General features: G+C 31.1%; 1 pseudogene; it reads right to left on the minus strand.

Annotated features, from left to right (window-relative positions):
* Positions 1-298: 298 nt before the first annotated feature.
* LOC142530735 (myb-related protein 306-like) lies at positions 299-21,026 on the minus strand (annotated as a pseudogene).
* Between the last annotated feature and the right edge of the window lie 223 nt (positions 21,027-21,249).

Below are 21,249 nucleotides of genomic sequence, written 5' to 3' on the forward strand. Positions count from 1 at the left end.
TTTAGTCTATCTCATTTGGAAGATGATTTCACGGATCTTAATTGTGATATGGGTTGATTATCTTCATATTTATAATAAAAAGTAATATTCTTTCGTAACTCAAATAGAAGATTCGTCTCACAACATTGATGTACGAGACTTTCTCACAAAAGATATTGTAAATAATTAATGTACAACATGTGAGATCAAGAATAAACTAGAAAGTGATTAACAAGTCGTGACATGAATCGTAATTTCTCATCACTTCTAACCACAAAAAATGAACAAAAAAGGTTAATTTCACGGGCAAATTTTTAAAAAAAAAATTCAGTAGAAATTAATCGAATGCTGATTAAATTATACCTTCATGTGCATCGAAATCGAAGTTACTCAAATATTCCTTAGCTTGATCATCTAACAGCCAATCCTCCAGCACTGCGAAGCCATCCGGGTCGGGTTTACTATCGGAAACGGATCTCGAAAGTCCAGAGCTTGAAGATTGATCATAGCCTGACCGAATCCAAACAAGGATTCAAATGCTTCAGACAAATCAATCCCACTTTTGCTTTCAATTCCAGGAGTGAGGATCTGATCATCACTCGATGCCACATCGCATTTCGACGAATTCGGAGTACTAGAAGAGTACTTGGATTGAATCTCCTCGAATTTCGGTGTCTTTTTGACCCAATCTTTGAGCAATCTGGCGATGTTTTCAGTGCTTGATGCATAAGAAAATGCCTGGCCTGGAGAAGAATGGTTAGCATTATTCTCAAATGACAATGCATCCTGAAGGGCCTTCTTAGCTGTGTTTATATCAGCTTGTAGCCTCCTTTCCCACTGCCCTCTCGAGATGGAATGCGGATTTTTCGGCGAAAATTCGACGAGGGTAGACTGATCTACCGATCCGATTCCGAGCTTCTTGAGTTTCTTCTTTAAATGAGTGTTCCAGTAGTTTTGATGTCATTGTCTGTTCTTTCCGGGAGATAAGAAGCTATGGCAGCCCATCTGCACACACAGAACATGGTTGCTATTTCAATATATTATATACATAAAGTTTTAATTAATTCTTAGAGTCGATATAATGATGTAGCATACTTGTTGCCCAAAAGGGCTTGAAGCCGAATAATCATCTTTTTCTTCATCATCAGTGAAGCTGCCTCTCTTGATCCCTGGCCGGAGATAGTTGGTCCACCTTAGCCTGCAACTCTTGCTACATCTCTTCAACCCTGCAAAGACAAATCTTTTCAGTGAATCGATCCTCTAATTAACCACTAATATACGAGCAGATTAATCTTCTCCCAGAATGGTAAAGCATTTCTAGTCTCGCTGCAAGAAAATTAACAGAAACTGAAAATATAACCTGTTTTACTGGGGAACAGCCCTCCAATTTCCTGGGGCCATTTTCTTGAACAAAAGATACCAACATGATGTCTTCTTCAGGAGTCCACGGCCCTCTCTTCACTCCCGTTTCATCACAGCAAGGCGGTCTCCCCCATTTCCCCCCCGCCGCTACTAGCTAGTTTTGTCTGCTTTCTGAATCTTCTTCCTCTTTTATTTTTTTTGCCAACTTCCGCAGAGCTTTAAGAACAGAAAATGTTAGCACTTTAATTTTTTTTTCCCAATCTTTAAATTTTACTTACTTATTTGAGACAGCTGAGACATTTGTGTTTTGGCTGTGTTTTGTTTTCATCCACATATATAGAAAGTAGGCCACATTGATGTGTTTTCTATATCATGACATGACCGTAAAATGTAAAAGGAGTCCTCGAGAGGGTCAAAGTAGGATTCATCTTCCTTCTTCTTTTTTTAAACTTTTTGTCACGAGAAAAGAAAAAATATATATCGATGTTATGTACACAATGAATAAAAAACGAGACTATATTCAATAAAATTTTGATATTCGACTACACTAAATAAATACAGATTATTATCATCTTCCTTGTGTCAATTTTTATTGAGATATCTTTGTCTCGCTCTTGTTCTATCGGAGAATTTCCTCATTTAAAGATCTTATGCAATCTCGATCACCATTCCTGGATCCAAGTACTTACAGAATATTATTATTATCATCGTCGTCGTGTCTGTCATTATTTTGGAGAAAAAAAAAGAGGTAGGGCAAATGTTTGGGTTGATAATATTTTGTAAGATAAAGACTTTAAGGTTAATTTTGTCCAAATAGATCAAATAAAGGAAGGAGGGAATACGTATCACAATGGGATGGGGATTCTCTCATGTATGATGTATATCTAGAGTAGGTCTTTTGTGAGACAGTCTCACAAATCTTTATCTGTGAGACGAGTCAACCCTACCGATATTCACAATAAAAAGTAATATTTTTAGCATAAAAATTAATATTTTTCATGGATAACCCAAATAAGATATCTGTCTCACAAAATATGACTTGTGAGACTGGCTCACCTAAGTTTTTGCTGTATATATATCAATCAAGGATTGAAGAATAAGGACCGGAAGACACATTTCATTTTCATCACATTTCTGCATTCCGATTAGAGAGGCGACACAACGAAATAAGACAATCTAAAACGTTGTACATACATATATGTCTATAATACGTGTTGCTGCTTTATAATATACTTTAATTTTTCAACTAAAATAAACATTTTCAATTATTTGGTTTAATTTATTATATTTTTTTTATATAATTGACATGAAATATCTAAATAAAAATTTGACAGGAATGCAGTTACTCTAACATGGAGTATGTAAAGTCAGCTTTGTCCACTACCTCTTTTGCTGCTTCTGCAGAAGCCCTCAATACCCAAAAACGTGTGGCATTCAATGTGAGTTTACCCCGCTGCCAAAATCATAAACCCTAATTTTTGTACCTTTTCTTAATTAGTTTGCCCTAATTTTGCCTCCCTTGTTCGACCATTGAATTATTATCTACGTTTAGCATTCAAGTTTTGCATGCTTACTGCAATATCAGTATCCCATTCTATTTAAAATAGGAAGTAGTTTTCAATAATATAATTTTATTTTCTCCTTCCCCATGTACATTGTGATTGTGCATCATCTTAAATATTAGTTGACTAGTAAAATTTGATTATCTTCTACTCTACATTTTTTGTGGTTGATTATACAAAATATTTGATTATTGTAAGGTTTGGTCTTTTATTTAGCTGAGATTTTGTCGATTTCTTTGAAAATATATTTAGTTTTATTTTTCATCGGTAGTGGTGACTGCATTTGACGTTCGATATTTTGCTTGTATGTTGGTAAAACCGAAAAATGCGACTGATTAAATGTGTCATAAAAACCAAATTTATTGCATATACCAAATATTGACCAATCAAATGACCAAACGCCTATGAAAACCAAATTACGAGACCATTTTTGCTTCTTTTATGAAATCCAATTATACGGTTAATTGTATGAAAAATTCCAAAATCATGACAGGTTTTTTGATGATTTGATTAATCAGAATATGGTTTTAACGTGAAATGTTTTATGTACATATTTTGTAGGAGAAAGTGGTTTTCGATTACCAAATATATATCTGATGTTAACAGTATAATTCTAATAGTTTAAACCGTATAACAGTTCAAACACCATGCTTTAATTGTTCTACAAAACAGAAAACGATTATTATATACTAAACAATTTATTTTCAATAATTGCATTTTTGCAATCAATAATAAGCAAAATCAATGACAATTGCCTCTTATACAAATTGTAAGACCGATAATTTGTCACTTTACCAAAATATATATCAATTGTTAGTATCATCGCTTAACACCTAGGGCAAAAACTCTAGTTGTTGGACAAGACGCAATTTTATTTTCTTATATTGTGACAGCGTAGAGTTCTATATTAAACTATAGGTGGACAGGATGGGTTGCACCGATATGAGTGCCAATGAGATGAGTTGTTAGGCTCGTGAAACCGATTAAGATTTTGGGGTCGTGGCTCGTTGTTGGTGTGTCTCAGTCTCTCAAGATCAGTCTTACCCTTACACTGCCAGCTAGTGATGTCTCCAATCGAAACAATTTTACCCATTAAGATATATAGAAATCCATATTTTACGACTCACTTAGTCAACCAAATCAACGATGCATCGTCGCAGCATGACGCACGAGAGATTTCTCAGAAGGTCACTCAACCTAGTATTTCTCATATTTTCACACTTAACCCAACAATCCTCCAAAGAAGTATATAAATATGCTTATATTGGGAAAATTTGAACACATGAAATCTCCATGATAGCAATTTTTATTATTGAATAAGCGTTTACCAAAAGATATAGTTGGTGGTAGCGCAGTAATTCTAATATTTTAAATCGTACAACAACTCAAATTTCACGTTTCGATTGGTCTACAAAGTATTGATAATTATTACACCTCAACTATTTAATTCAAATGTTTCGAAATACTGATATGACGCAAGAAATTGTTGATATATTAGTATTAATTTGTAAGTTATATATGAGTATGTATATATTTTAAAATGTTCAATAATAATTTACTAACGAGGAGTATATTATCTAATAGATTTGGACAAGTGAATGTTTTATTTATCTACTCAAATTAATAATAATACTAATAATAATAATAATAATAATAATAATAATAATAATAATAACTACTGAGGACCAAATCCACTTATTAATATCGCGTGCTAAGACGGAATATTATTAATAACACTGTGTAATAATTGTGTCTGAATTGGTCCGCCAATTAATTGTCTGCACTTATTGCTTAATTATTTGATGTAATATAATAAATACAAAGAGAGGAAGGGACCCGAACCCGATTAGTTTTGGTTCCGGATAATAGTTTTTAGAAACTAAGACGATTCCATTATAATATCGGATTTGAATCGACCTTATATCACCTTAATCCGTTTCGGATCGAATTAGATTATGCTGTTCCGGATCAACCCGATCCTTAACAATGGACCAGTTATCACTACCTAATTTAGAAAATATTAGGTTCCATTAACTTAAGCATACATAATTGGTACACTTTCGAAGTTTCTTTAATTAATATAAGATTTATACATGTTAATCGAATATATCATATTCTTTTGAAAACGATGAATATGTATAAGTACAAATAATATCTTAATTTACCCTCTTTTGCTCTAAAATATCGCTTAACGATTACTATGAAAAGGCAAAGCGCACTAAATCACAGAACACGTATTCTGTCGTATTCATATACAACTCAATTAATGAAAAGTATTGTTTTTTATGCTAAAAATATTGTTTTTTATTTTTAATATAGATCAGATGACTTCATCGCGAGAAAATATTATGTAAAAAATGTCTCACAAAAAATCTTCTCTTATTTTTAAATTTCGAAAGATTGTATTCAGAGTAGATATCTTGTAAGACGGTCTCACGATCTTTATCTGTTCAATCCTACCGATATTCACAATAAAAATTAATACTCTTAGCATAAAAAGTAATATTTTTCATGGATAACCCAAATAAGATATATGTCTCATAAAATACGACCCGTGAGATCTTCTCATACAAGTTTTTGCTTGTAGTCAAAGACAGATAGATTAAGGGTTTTTTAAAAATATTATAAATTAATAAAATAATTGTAAAAATGTGGCAAATTGTGGGATTGATAAAACTATAACAATCCGGGACTTACTGTCCCGGATTCATATTTTTTATTTTTATTTTAAAAAACAGAAAGTGGGGGCACGGAATTAAAAAAAAAAATAAAAGGGAGATCGGCGACGGTTTGTGAAGCGACGGTTAACCAAAAACTGTCGCTAGTGGCGACGGTTTAAAGCAAAAACCGTCGCTAAGGTAAATCCGTGAAAAACGGTCACGGATTCTAATGCGGGTATTCGAAAATTGTTCCTCATATCATTCTCGCAATTTATTTCTTTCATTCGATTTATATGTGCAAAAATCCATCTTTTCTACTTCGATCATATATTAATATTATTTGTTTATTTATCGTCCATTTCATTTGAAGAGATACGAAAATGTAATGGTTAATTTCGTTGATAATATTATAATTATATATTAAGAAGTTATTTTTGTTTATAATACTTGTCATTTATTTCAGATATTAGCATCGTCCGTTGATATTATTACAAGTTCCGTATAATTACGTCTGAGAAGATAATTTAATTAATTTTTTAATATTTTGTTTGTATTATTTATATTATATTAATGTAATTATAATTTTGTTCACTAACATTATATGATTAACTATAATTTAGTTAAATAGTATATTTTTAATATTAATCGCGATATTAAAAATTAGTTTGATAAAATATTATATCTACAATAATTACAATAATTATATTTAATTTACGTAATATAATATTATATCTACAATAATTACAAAATTTAATTAATATACTTAATTTAATTACAATAATTATATTTACTTGATATATATTATATCTATAATAATTACAATAGTTATATTTAATTTACGTGATATAATATTTTATCTACAACAATTACAATAATTATAATATTAATTGTTTTATTGGAATTAGAATATGTATATAATTACGGACTTTATATTTACGTGAAATTTTATGTATACTATAGGTATAATTGTAATATTAATTGTATTATAAATTACGGAGATTAAAATTACGTGAAATTTTAAAACTTATTCTCAATTGAATGAAAGAAATAAGTTGCGAAAATGAATATGATGAACAATTATTTTCGACGATGATGGAAATAATACCCGCATTTCTATTTAAAGAAAGAAAAAACACGACACAGCTTCCCTTAGCGACGGTTTTTGGTAAAACCGTCGTCAATAGCGACGGTGTTTGGTTACACCGTCGCCGATCTCCCTTTTATTTTTTTTTAAATTCGTGCTCCACTTTCTTTTCCTTTTTTTAAAAAAATAAAAATAAAAAATATGAATCCGGGATAGTAAGTCTCGGATTGTTATAGTTTTACAAATCTCCGCAATTTGCCACATTTTTTCAATTATTTTATTAATTTATAATATTTTTAAAAAAAAAACCCATAGATTAACAGGTCATACAAAATTATTTCGGAAAAAACGAAGCATAAGATGTTGGGCCTAAGATACGGAGGCTTAAACTTGTTGGAGGTATTTAGAGCTCGTGGACCATAAACAATTCAAAGTACAAAAGGCCTCTTGATGTGGAGGGCCCACAAAACCCATTAATTGTTATGGGTCTGGGCCACATTAAACCGATGTTGGTGCGCCTTATTAAGATGGCTGTATTAATATGTGGGGTCGGTCTAAAAAATATAATTGCTATATTAATTTCTTCATTTAATTCATTTTAAACTTGAATTTCTCTTATTAATATTCTTTTACTTCCAGAAAATTGATATTTCGCAAATGCCAAAATTTGAAAATCTCTTATTCACTCGCGCTTTTAAAATTTATAAACATCATGTCGTAGGCAATGAATATGCCATAAATATCGGGGGGAAGCAAAGACAGAACGGTTAAAAAAATTTGAGTTTCACTATTATTATGAACTATAATTTTGAATAAGTTATACGCTTCAATTTTACACTATCAGAGCAAGGCTATCTGTTCTATTCTCAAATAGTTGTAAGATATTGCAATTACTGAGATAAAGATTGTTACGAAGTATTAACTATTCTTGTAAGAGCGTGATCAAAACGTGATATTTGATTAAATTATAACGAGTATGTCTTCTAGTGAGACGGTCTCACGAATATTTATCTGTGAGACGAGTCAATTCTATCAATATTCACAATAAAAGTAATACTCTTAGCATTTAAAAGGTAATACTTTTTCATGGACGACCCAAATAAAAGATTCGTCTAACAAAATACGACCCGTGAGACCGTCTCACACAAGTTTTTGACAACTATAACTTTTGATAAAAGACAAAAACTTGTGTGAGATGGTCTCACGGGTCGTATTTTGTGAGACGGATATCTTATTTGGGTTATCCATGAAAAAATATTACTTTTTATGCTAATAATATTACTTGTTATTGTGAATATCCGTATTGTTGACGCGTCTCACAGATAAAGATTCATGAGACCGTCTCACAAGATACCTCCTCTTGATAAAATATGTAAAATAATTTACTACAAGTGTGATAAAAAAAATTAAATTAAATTGGGAAAGAAGCTGACAATAGCTGCATGTCGATTTTTCCCCCCATTTTTAATCATAATTATACAATTTTTTTATAGCAAAACCAAATATTATAATTCAATACCAAATCAAGTGGAAAGTTTGAGATTGACAGAAATCTAAACTCGCATGTATAAGAAACCAATTTTCAATTAACAATTGCCCATAATATGGATTTAGGTACACCAAAGCGCGATATAATAATATTTCGTAATTCGTGACTAAAAGTTAATTAATAATTTAAGGTATGATAAAGATTAAATACTGAAAACATATAGTGTTGTTTTCTTGTAAAACATCATGAAATATATTTAAATAACTTTATACTAAATTATTAAGCATAAAAGGCTTAGAGCTTAAAATTTTGATCACGTCATAATATATTGTTTTTTAATGGTACAAAACCATGTATGTTAACAATTCTATGAGATGTTTTATATTTTAACAATTAAAATCTTCTCTCTAATGCACAAATTGTATCAACATTATTCGAATTTAACTCAAGAAAGTTATTTTCAATCTTATCTTAGCTAAGTTTAAATGATAGCATAAAAAACAAATCCAAAAAATGAATTGTTAGATCTTATAATTTTGGTGATTACAAACAATAACTTATTGTAATATATTAAGTTATCGTTCGATTTGTATTACAAGCATTCAACCGCTCCAGAAGAATTCTTTTAACCAGTCTCGCAATACTAAATTACTCAACCACCTCGTATGTATTAGTTTGTGTCAAACTACTCAATCGTTCTTTTTTTCCAATGATAATAAGGATGACAATGGGTCGAGTCTAAACCCGGTCCCGTATTAAACTCACCATGTTTAACCCGGCCTATCCGACGTACAAGGAGGTCCCTGAGCGGGCCTCGGCTTTGGTCAAACCCGACCTGGACCTGGACTCGGACCCACTCCCGCCTTGCCAAAATATGCCTATATATCTAAAATATATATGTATAATTATATTTTTTGACTAAATAATTAATTAGTTATCTATTATTTTAGTTTATAAAATTTTTGGATGAATATTTTATTTTATTAAATGTTCATATGAAAATATATCATTACAATTTTTTATCAATTAATTACACGGGTTCAACCCGAATTGGACCGGCCAATTTCACGGGACAGGTCTAAAGGAAGGCTGGGCGGGTCCCGAGTTTGACCAAACCCTCCCAACCCGGATCTTTTGTCATCCCTAAATGATATCTATGAACGGTCAAATCAACACATCTTATAAGAATCTTACCTATTTTTTTTCAGAAACTTTGGTAGAATGATCATACCCAAAAAACATAATATCATAATGTTTTGCACAAAAGTCTATGTATAGAGCAAGTTCTTTTATGATGTCAGTGGCCGTTTTCTACCGCATTTGGTAAATATCATTATACTCATTAAAAAAAATACGATAAACCAAGAAAGAACGACAACAACATTACATTTGCATTAATGCTCATTTAATGAGCTCGGTTGAATGTTGAATGGAAAAATACATAAGATAATGTAAATAGAGAATGAAAAGAAGAGCAAATAAAACAGACGATTTGCATTATTCAAAAGACTTCCGAGCACTTATCAAGTTGATAACTATTCACTGCTCATCAGCCCTCACTCCAAAGAATACTTATTAGATTGTGTGTCTCAACCGTTGTAAGAAGTTACAAAGAGTTTCAATTTAGACAGTTGATAAGTCATAAGTTTGAATAACGTTGTTATAAGTTTTGTAAAATCATAGCTTTCTAGTGAAATCCTTCCATAAGTGGAAGAAGAATTGACGAAGGATCTTGAGTTTTCGAAATTCCATAAAAAACACTTGTGTTATTTCTTTACTATATTTATTTATCTTTTGAATATAAATTAGCTATAAGATTCATCGAAATGTTTCGGCACAATATGTGGTCCGACAGTTTCTTAGTTGAGAAAATCTGGTTTTGATATTTAACACCATCAAGATTGATAACACTATTTGACAAAGTTTAGTAGAAAATTTTTAAAAGAATTTATTAACCTCTTTTATTCTTTAATGATCCTAACATGAACATATTTAAATAATATTCTAATTTTAAAAATTCTCATAAACATGAACATATTTAAATAATATCAACAGAAGGTTGTATATTGCGAATTCAAGTAAGTTTATGTTCAACATTTGAACCAAGAAACTCGAGCATTATATATAGTTTTCTACGTTTTTTAAACATAATTTTGAAAAGAGATTTTAAATGTATATATGTTTTCTTAAAGGTTTGTGCATTTATTTTTGAATGTGGGCTTAATGTTTTCCAAAATAATCATTTACGTATGTCTTTCAAAATTCGATAGTCATGATATATTCGTTCATGTTTGATATGTTATCTTTTAATTCGTTTGATATTCGATATTATATGTTTCGAAAGCATATTTGAAATACACCATAATGATTCGAGTTAGAGATCAAAAATGAAATTCCGATGTTTGATATGTTTTGTTAAGGCCTGATGCGGTAAGTTATAATATTGTTAATTTGTTATCGCTCTTTAGAGGAGTAACATCTATACTTTTATGTTATATATATATTATTAAGTGTGAGATCCTTAGAGTATCTAACTTAGAGGACACCAAAATATTTAATTACATAATTACCCTTCATACCATACTAAAAACCACTTCAATTCACTCTATATTATACATAGAAAAAAATCTAAACAAAACTTTCCTTTTAAATTGAACAACTCTTCTAAATTGAAAATAATTTCGCGTTAATTATTTAATATTATTTGATCAAATTAAAAATAATAATGGCACATGCAACACGTATGCATCTTTTACTAGTATAAATGACTGATCAATAAACGATGAAAATACGATGATTTTCAGTGTTATATTTGTCTTGTTGTTCCTGTTAGATTCAACATGATTATAATCGAAATTATGATTTTGTATATGTATATGTATCATTGGTATTTGTTGTGCACGATTGACAACCACTTGCTAAGTATTGTCCCAAACACTTACCCTTTAATCTCTCTGTAGATAAGACCAGTTAGATGAGCATGAGCAAACCATGTTTTGGGGCTGGTTACGAAGGACTAGTTCAAGATAAAGCCTATTTAATTTCATTTTAGTTTTAATCGTATTATAAAGACATTGATATGATTTATGATATAAACTGATTTTTGGCAAGATTTGTATTGCGATACTTGTTGGTTACGATTATGTGATTGTTAAACGTCGGCGTCGTACACATCGGTCTCGGGATGTGACAGAGTTGATGTACAATTTAAAATATTTGAGTTGTAATGTTACCATCAATTACATTTTTTAGTAAAGCGGCAAACACATGGTCTTACTATTGGTATGAGATGCAAGATCACGTGTTCGATTCTTATTGATTGCAACGAGTGCAATTACTAAGAGAGAGATTGTTTGGAGTGCAATTATTATTCATGCGACAATCGGAAACATAGCGTTTAAGCTACGATACGATTTTAAAGAGCTGAATTGCACCGTTACCATGAAGTACAGTTTTTGGTAAAACGATAAACGTTCGGTGTTATACAAGCTTGTATTCAAGAGCTTTATCTATGCAGTTTGTATGAATATACATATAGTATCATAATCAATAAAATCGTAAAATATTATTAAAATAAAATTTGTTTTTGCTTTATTGATATATAGCTTGGAAAACTGAAGTTGAATATAATATTTCTTTAGGTGAAGCAAAGGATGACAGCTTGGTACAGGGGTGTTGGCAACCATGCTCGCCAAATTTCTTAATGTGCTAGGATACTCGATACCCTTTATGACATTGATTACTTTATCTTAATTTAATTACTCAATCAGTGGTGTTCCTTTAAGAGGTTATAATTTATTTTTTCCATTTTTGGGCAAAATATCCTCACCATTTATTCCTAAAGAATATCTCTTCTTATAAATTGTACGCCTAAACCTTTTAAAAACATATCAAACACGCTTATGACAGAAGATAAAACAAAACACGCTTAACCTAAATCGGAACAATTTCATCACCAAGTAAAGCTTTAGCAAGTTCTCCAGTTGATTCAATTAATGGAGTCCTTCTGAACCTTAGAATTGGCTCCATTTATATCCTCCACACATCTAAATATTTTATTTCCGTAGAAAAATATATAAAGACCACTACAACTGCTACTTTAATTACATTACACTACGTACCTCAAAATAACAACATATATATATATATATATATATATATATATATATATATCTTTAAAACATACAAAAACTCCTACCATTTACTTGAGCTTTAATTTAAAGCAAAATTATTTTTTGCATAAATAGTTAAAATTCTCGATGCTACAACACCATCTTCGACACACATTTGTCAACCCACGATATCGATATCCATTTATCAGCTCACCAATGTATACGATAGATTGACAACATAGGAAAACTTATATATACACGCGTACATGTAGTGATCCTAAGTTGGCATAACACAAAGATAGACTAATGAATGCGCATGCACATTGAGTGGTTCATATAATGGGTTGACTATATAGTGTTGAAGTATCAAGCGAGGCGTGCATGAGGTGACAGGTAAAGAGCATCAAGTATGTATGTGTGTGTGTGTGTGTGTCGTCTTTGTATATACATGAAAATAAAAACTTACCTTTTCTAGTATATATCATATATAAGTATCATATTTTCAATGTTTTGTATAGATTTTCATCCGAAATGATAAATATGTCATTAATATCAGTATTTGTTATACATATTTGAATACTCAAAAATCATATATTAGTATCAGATCTGAAATAACTAGTACTCAAATATAATTTATTATTATCATATTTTTAATATTTTGTACCGTTTCCATCCGATAAAAAATATATGGGTAAAGAGAATGCCAAAAAAAAAAAAAATTATAGATCAGGGAGTGCAAATACAATTTTCCTGACAATGACCGAATGCAAACGTAAGTTTTGATGTGAGGATTTAAAGCAAATGAGAGGATCTGGAATTTGAATTTTTTTACTTTTTTTATTGTTTCTTAATTTTTGGGGATCCCGGTTTTTTAAATTTTTTATTAATTTTTATATGAGATCGTTACGTAAAGATAATATTTAATTAATTAGAAATATATATCGTTGATTTTGTGAGAAATTTTTATTTTTTTTGATACATTGTCAAATAAACAATTAGTAAATTAATAAAAAATAAAGATGATAAATGTATTTTTGAAGTAACCATACCTAGGTGTGTGTGTGTGTGTGTATATATATATATATATATATTATATATTAAGTATATGGCATCGATACTGATAATTTGGTATGGATTAAAGAAAAAAAAGCTTCCGCGTTAGGTTTGGAGGTTTTGGGTTTGAGTCTAACCCAAAATTTGGCCCGATTTTTTTTTGTTGGGTTCGGGTTGCCGGATTAAAAATTAGGGCACCCGGTGACCCGAACCCACCCGACCTTTCTTCTTTAAGAAAATTTTAACCTAAAATTTTCATTGATTTGTCTTTCTATTTCATTTTAAAGTTGTTTGTTTTACTAATATTTTTTTTAGAAACTACTTAGATGAGTAGTAGGAGTGTAAACAAATCCAATCAAGCAGGATATATTGAAAATTTTAAAACTCGAATTCGGATCGAAATAGATATGTTCGAGCCCGATCTTGATTCAAAACTCAAAAATTTTATCTATTTTGTCTGAGTTCGATTTGAATCAGAGTTTGAAATTGGCTCGAAAAGATTCAATTAAGTTAGTGAGCTATTGGACTATTGATTAAAAATAAATACTCGAAATGTTTGAAATCTATTTATTTAATATTTTTATGCAATATTAATAAACTATCAAGGCTCGCAAACTATTTAACAATATAATTTAAGATTGTGTTCATATAAAAAAAATTCAAACATGTTCGAGTTTGACTTGAATTCGATAAATTCAAATTTGAATCAAATATTTTTCGAGCTATCTCGGTTTTTTTACACTTATAGTTAGACGATTATTATTTGACTCTTAAATATAGTTATTTAAACTCATGAAACGTAATTATCATATTTAGGCTACACTTTGTCATTATGTGTTTAAATTAAAATATTATATTATTGTTATGTGTTTTTATTTTTTTTAAATTTTTTAGTAAAAAATAAAAAAATAATGTATTAATGTTATATAATAAAAAATAAAATTTACTTGATCATGTTGGCTCGACTTCGAGTTTATAGTTTTTGAGTTGTTTTGGGTTTGGTCAGGAATTGTTTTGTAATACCCTTGCTTTAACATAATCTGAACCTACCCAACTCACCTGAATCGACACTCCGTTCTGAATTCTATCCCAAAACCTCTTAACAGAATGTTAACAAGGTACAATGACGATTCAAAACCGAATTTGAGTCTTAAAATTTTCTTCATATTCGACTATATTCGATTTTTTTTCTTCAATCGATATCCGGTACCATCACTTATAAACAAAACAATAAAATATTGGGGGAAAATTACAATTTTATTCATGTAATTGACATGTTTTTTGTTTAAGTCATATAACTTGTCAATGTTTGGTTTCATGTAATAACTTAGATTATTTTTTGTTTTGGTCTTTTTCCACCTAAAATCATTAAGTGAGGTGTATTCAATTCAGATTTTTGATGATTTTTAATGACTTTTTCGAATTATAGACTTTTATGGATTTGATAGATTTTTATTGACTTATACAGAATCTCACAGATTTATAAACAGATTTACTTGGATTCATGTAGACTTTTTTGCAAGATTTTTATAGACTTTTGTGAATTTTTTTTATAGAATTTATAAATTTTATACTTAATTATAACATATTATGAACTAATAATGTAACGTCCCGAAAATTTTAAGGTTCATGCAAACCTCATGCATGCAATTATTAAATTCTCTTAGATTTTAATTATATGTTTTAATTGCATAAATTAATTATATTGTGCATACTTGCATATTTAAACTATATTTTTCTACATGATTGCATTAAAATGTATTTTTTAAAGATTATTCGAGTTGCGATCGAGGAACGAGGACCGAGGGCTGAAAAATGTCAAATGTTTTTATTAAATAATTGTTTTTAATTATTTAAAATATGATTGATGCTTTTTATTATTTTTGAAAATAAGGAGTTTGGAGGTGGTTTTATACACCGGGACGTAAATTTTATCGGTGTTGGTTTTTCAACTAAAATACGAATTTTTTGGCAACCCGGCCAATAAATTTACAAACTTATTTAAGCAAAATTATTTTTAATATTTTAATTAAGCAATATTGGGCCTAATCTACATACTTAATGGGCCTAAGATTGGTTAGTGTTTTAATTATCTATTTAAAGTGCAAAAACCCTTCACTTGACATCTAGATCACACGGCCACACCTCTTTCAAAATTCAGAAACTCCTCCTTTCATCAACATACACGGCACACACTCACAATGGAAGAAGGAATTTTCAGAAATTCAAAGGGAAACTTCATAGCCTTCGTCTTCTCGTCCCGTTCTTCGTCGCCAACGGTTTTTCGTGCGTATAAAAAGCAAAGGCACGTCATACATCTCCTTTTCTCATCCATCATATCATATTAATGTTGAATTATTACATGCATGAAGAACATGACGGATTTTTCAGAATTTCGTAATCTCATGCTTATGGGTTCTAAAGTGGTGTTTTCAATCTCCAAAAACATGTTTATTATGTTAAGAAGGGGCTGCCATGTCTTAGGAAGTTATGGGACAGGTTTTACACAAGTTTTAGAGTCATTAGAAGCAACAATAACACTGCACGATACCAGAAACACAAAGCTGGAACCAATTGTTTATTATTGTAGCATATGTGATCGGTTGAAGGAAAATCGACGCATGGGGGTGAGTGGCTCGACCAGGCTTGGTGGTTGGGACCTAGGAGTCATGGTTAGGTCCTAGGAAGGGTCCTAGGCGGGCTAGGGCTCGAGCCTTGGGCTGGGGAAGAGTCCACGTGAAGTGGGATTCTCCTCCAAGGCATGCGCGCGCAGGTACTGTTCGAGAATTTCAGGGGCTGCGGCTCGTCAGGGGCTGGGCTAGGTGGTCTGGACGATGGATTAGGATAGTCCAGGGAGGGTTAGGAAGGTCTGGATTCAGGGGTGGCTTGGTTCATAGAGGGCCGAGCAGTAACGCGAGAGGAAGCATGAGCAGGAAGAAGAGAGGGGGCGCGGCTACTGGTTGTGGAAACAAGTGGCTCGGTGCTCACGACTAGGGGCTGGGCTGGTCTGGGTAGGGTCTGGGCTTGGTCCAGGGATGGTCAGGGTTAGCTGGGTTCGGTGGTGGCTCGGCTAGAAATGTCCCAGGTTGGCTAGGAGTCTTTATGTGCTTAGGGGCCTCACACACACACTAGCAGAATTGGGTCAAGATTCAGTGGGTTTTTGTGCGGGACAGGGCTGGTGTTTTTCGGGCTGGGCTTGGACAGTAGGGTCCCTAGATGGGTTGGCTAGGTTTTGGTTCAAGGCGGCTCGGGCGTGGCTCGAGAAAATTAGGATATGGCTCGGTGTGTTCGATAAGGTGTCAAAAACGAAAATAATAAAGCTAAAATTAAAACCAAGGGTCCAAGGGGGTGGCTCACGACTTTGAAGGGTAGAATAAATCTTAAAAATGCTATGTTTAAAATTTGGGATCAAAATAATGAGTTTTGGATTTATTCGGGATTTAATCGCGACACGAAACGCTAATTAACGAGTTAATTGAAACGCCTAGTTTTAAGCTTTATAAAATTATGAAAAATTAGGTTTAAACTTAAATAATTATTAAAAGTCTAAGTTTTTAATTTGAAAATTTTATATTAAGGTTTGGTTTAATTCGGGATTAAAACGTGTTAATACGTCTTATTTAAAGATTAAATTAAAAGTCCTCGATTAAGCTAAATAAAAATATGGAAAAATTCAAGTAGGCTTAAATAATTATTTGGGACATGTTAGAGTCATGAATTCAAGAAAAAGTCAAAAACGGGGAATTTTACGTCCAGGGGTAAAACGGTCTTTTTACATCTAAAAATTAGTAAACGTCATGGCAGTGCCCTGAATGCTGTTTTATGTGCTAATATGATTATTTTCTATATTTATGGATGTTTATGGAATTTTTTATGTTAAAATGATATTTTAAATGTTTATGGGATTTTATATGTTAAAATGATATTTTAAATGTTTAGGGAATTTTATATGTTTATGATTTAATATGTCAAATGTTATTTTAAATGTTTTGAGGTTAAAATGTCATTTTAAATGATTATGAAATGTTCATGATTAAATATGATTTTTAAATGTCTAAGGGATTTTTATGATTTAAGGAAGACATTTAAAAGACATGTTGCATGCTTGGTTTCGAAAACAAAAATGTTATGTTATGCATGATTTTTATAAAGTGATGAGAATGTAAATGTTGAAGGAAGTGAAGTGATTGTGACTAATTCGTTAATGTTGGCGATGTCGTGAGGGTTATGGTCCCAGTGGGAGCCCTACGATCGTGTTTCCATCATTACGAATATGTGGTAACGGTTATGTGGTAACGGAAGAATGAGAATATCGTGAGGAGAAAAGGCCCCAGAGGGAGCCCATTTATGGGAAAAGGCCTCATAGGGAGCCCCGACGATCGTATTTCTATTCGAATAATGATAGGCCAGGGCCCAGTTGATCGGTGAGAGTGTTGCTGGTGTCTCCCGCCGCCCAGTACTGTGGTTATATGTAGATGGATCCATCGACCTTCATGTCATGATCAGGAAAGTCACAATTAACGATCTGAATTCAACAAAGAAAAAAGAAAAGGAAAAGGAAAAGGAAAAATGTTTATGATCATGAAAAATGTTTTATGTCATGTCATGTTGAGGAAAAAGGAAAAAGGTTGAGGTTTGTGAAATGCATGTCATGAAAATGTTTATGATTAAGTTTATGCATCATGAAAATATTTATGAAAATGGTCATATTTGAAGTTCATGCATGTTCATGAAAACGATATTTTAAGTACAAGTATTTTTCACTGTTAGATGTTGACTGTATTACGTATTACTCGTTATCAAGATTATGGTGTGTTGAGTCTTTAGACTCACTAGGTGTGATGGATGCAGGTGAGGTTGAGGGAGGTCTTGACGGATGATTTGACTGGACTGATGGCGCACACAACCCGAGGACCAGCGCTTCTACTTTTTCCGCTATGATTTATGACTCATGATTTTTGTTAGAGATTTTTAAGATTATTTATTTATGCTTTTGAGAGGTTTTTGAGAGGTTTAGTATGAGCTATACTTTTCAAATTTATTGCTTTTTAGGTCTGGTAAAACATGCAACGATTTCATTTTTATGACTATTTCACTTGATTTTTAGAATGCTAGTTGAATGGTGTTTTATTTTAAAGGGTAAAATATTTTCATTTGGTTTATGTGTATGGCTGAAATTGAGTGTTTATAAAAAAAAAAATTTCTAGTACTTTTTAAGCAATAAAAAGGGCAGACGTTTCAAATAATTAGTTGATATATATAACATATTCAGTTTGAAATATTTTTTCAATATTTATATTAATAAGTAAATTTACTTATTTAAAAGTTAAATCATTTAATACTTACATATGTATATATATGTGGCTTTGTATGCATGTTTGTAAATTTTTAAAATACATCAATTGATTAATCTGTAACATTGTTTTTGAATTGATAATATACATGTGAAAAAAATATTATTTATCATTATGTGTATATAATTTTGTATAAAAATATCATAGCTTACACATTAATTGAAACTGCTAAAAAGAATATTAAAAATCATGGTTATTGTGATGCTATTCAATTATTAAGAATTAAACGACATTTTTTGGATAATCTTTTATTATTATTGAATATTACATTAATTTGTATAAATCATAAATTAAAAATCATAAAATCAAATTTAGAATTCAAAATTTCTTATGATATTAAAATAAAAAATTATTAAATGAAAAATCAGCCAAAAATGAAAAATTTGATAAGGAAAGATGAAAATATAGAGATACATTTCGAAAATTTAAGAGAGTGATAGAGATAGATGAGAGGAGAGAAGATAAGAAGAGAGGTGATGTGAAGCGACAGAGAGAAAATAAATAGCTTGTGTATGAGTTAGAAGTTTTAAAAATCCATCAAAATCTTTGGGTTGAACCAAATACAATTTTTAACAATTTATAGTTGTACCTTATGCTTTAATGTTTGTATGTTAATGAATTCCATGAATTTATTAAAAGTCTATTGAAAATTTGAATACCTCTAGACTTTTGTTTTTAAAAGTCAATGTTGAATTCCACTTGACTTTTTAAAACTCCACCGAAAGTCTATTTTGAATACCATTAGACTTGTACAGAGTATGGCAAAGTCTTGATTGAATACCTCTAGACTTTTAAAATCTACAAAAGTCATTAAAAGTCAATAAATCTCCTACATTGAGTACACCCCCTTAAATATATCAAACATTATTTATTTGAAATCGATACTCTTCTACATGACTTATATAACAAGATTAAAATTAACATTCTACGCTTTAAAATCTATCAAGAAAAAACAAATGGAAACGACAAAATTTTTCCTCTCATTTTTTAATATTTAGTGTCATTTTGCTTTATTTATTCCTTTTTTAAAAAAAAAATTTGCATAAAATTTGGTTATTCTCGCTACAAGAACTACATATAGCTAATATTAAAAAGAGTTAAAAGCTTTTGGCCAAAAAAAAACGTTAAGTTTTTATTCAGTAAATTTACAATAATATAGTTTTTTTCTTTTTCAAAATTAATGAAGAGATCCAATAAAAAATTATTTTTCATCATATTTTAAACTATATTATCCTCATCCTCAATAATGTAGTAGATACACATAAACTGTCATCTGTTTATGATTTTTCAAACCGAATTCGACTTGTATTCGAGAATTCGATCCTACACTTAAAAGACTATTATCCTAAGTGTTGAACCAATGATATATTCATATAGTATGTTTATATCTGATTTTTCAAATCGATGGTCTCACATAAAAATCATATATTAACATTCATAGGGTTCAATTCTCTAATAATACCTATTTTAGGATATTGTGAAGCTAAGTTTTTAATTTCAGAAATTTCTTTTTACTTGGTCGTATATAACACCAACTCTCCATTTATCCATATTTTTCTCCTTCGATCTCTTATATTTCATTCACCTCTCCGCAATCTCAGTCATTTCTCGCTATTTTTAAGATCGTTTAAGGATTTTATACCATAATAAGATAATCCTGAATATTTCTAGGGTTTTCTCTCGATGACTAAAATCTGCAGATTAAAGTTTTGAGGTGTGCCCAATGGAGAGAACAAGTTAGACATCGCCCTTACTTATCATTGAATCATCCAACTTAAAATATCTGATTTCGACTAAGAAACAAACAAACTAATAATCGATAACCCCGAATTTTTCATCAAATATACATAATGTCACATACTAATTCAGCAGACTAATTGCTTACACACACACACGCATCACAATTTTTCTAAAAAAATCTCTAACACAGAACACCAGCATCGTTGAAAAACTCCTTACTCTGCTCATTACGACTCGATGATCTTATTTAATGGGTTTTTATTAAAAAGAAAAAGTAAATACACGCAGAGCACACGCTGAAAACGTACAGATGGATGCACCATAATTGTCGTCGATATGTACTTCATGATGTGTTGTTTGAAGTTGAGGAGGAATATTCTGAGACCCACTCCACTGCCACCACGCGCCGGTGGAAATTCCTGTGGCAGCCGCAGGCAGCGCAGGTGAACTCCTCCTCCGCAAATGGCAGGAACTCTCTGCACCCATCCACGGCGTATCCTCCAATATCATATGCATGATTTCTCTGGCACTCTCCATATCTCACTGTCCTTGTTGCGAAGGCTGAATTTGCAGAATTCCCTGAAAACTGGTCGTGTTCCACATTTTTCGATCCCGCATGATGCGTCTTCATTTCATTTTTATTCATATTTTATTAATATCAGTGTATTTGAGGGGATACGGTACTCAGAATTTGGGTTAAGGCAGCCGAGAGAAGCGAGGATGGAAAATATTTAGTGGAAACCCTAAACCTAGCTTGGATGCCTATATATACACCTAATGAATGTATATTATTGTGCAATAATCATAATAGAAAAGTTGATGTTGAAATAGGCCGTAATACAATTAACAACGAG

Source organism: Primulina tabacum, chromosome 17 (genome assembly GCF_025594145.1).
Source record: "Primulina tabacum isolate GXHZ01 chromosome 17, ASM2559414v2, whole genome shotgun sequence".
In the NCBI taxonomy this organism is placed as follows: Eukaryota; Viridiplantae; Streptophyta; class Magnoliopsida; order Lamiales; family Gesneriaceae; genus Primulina; species Primulina tabacum.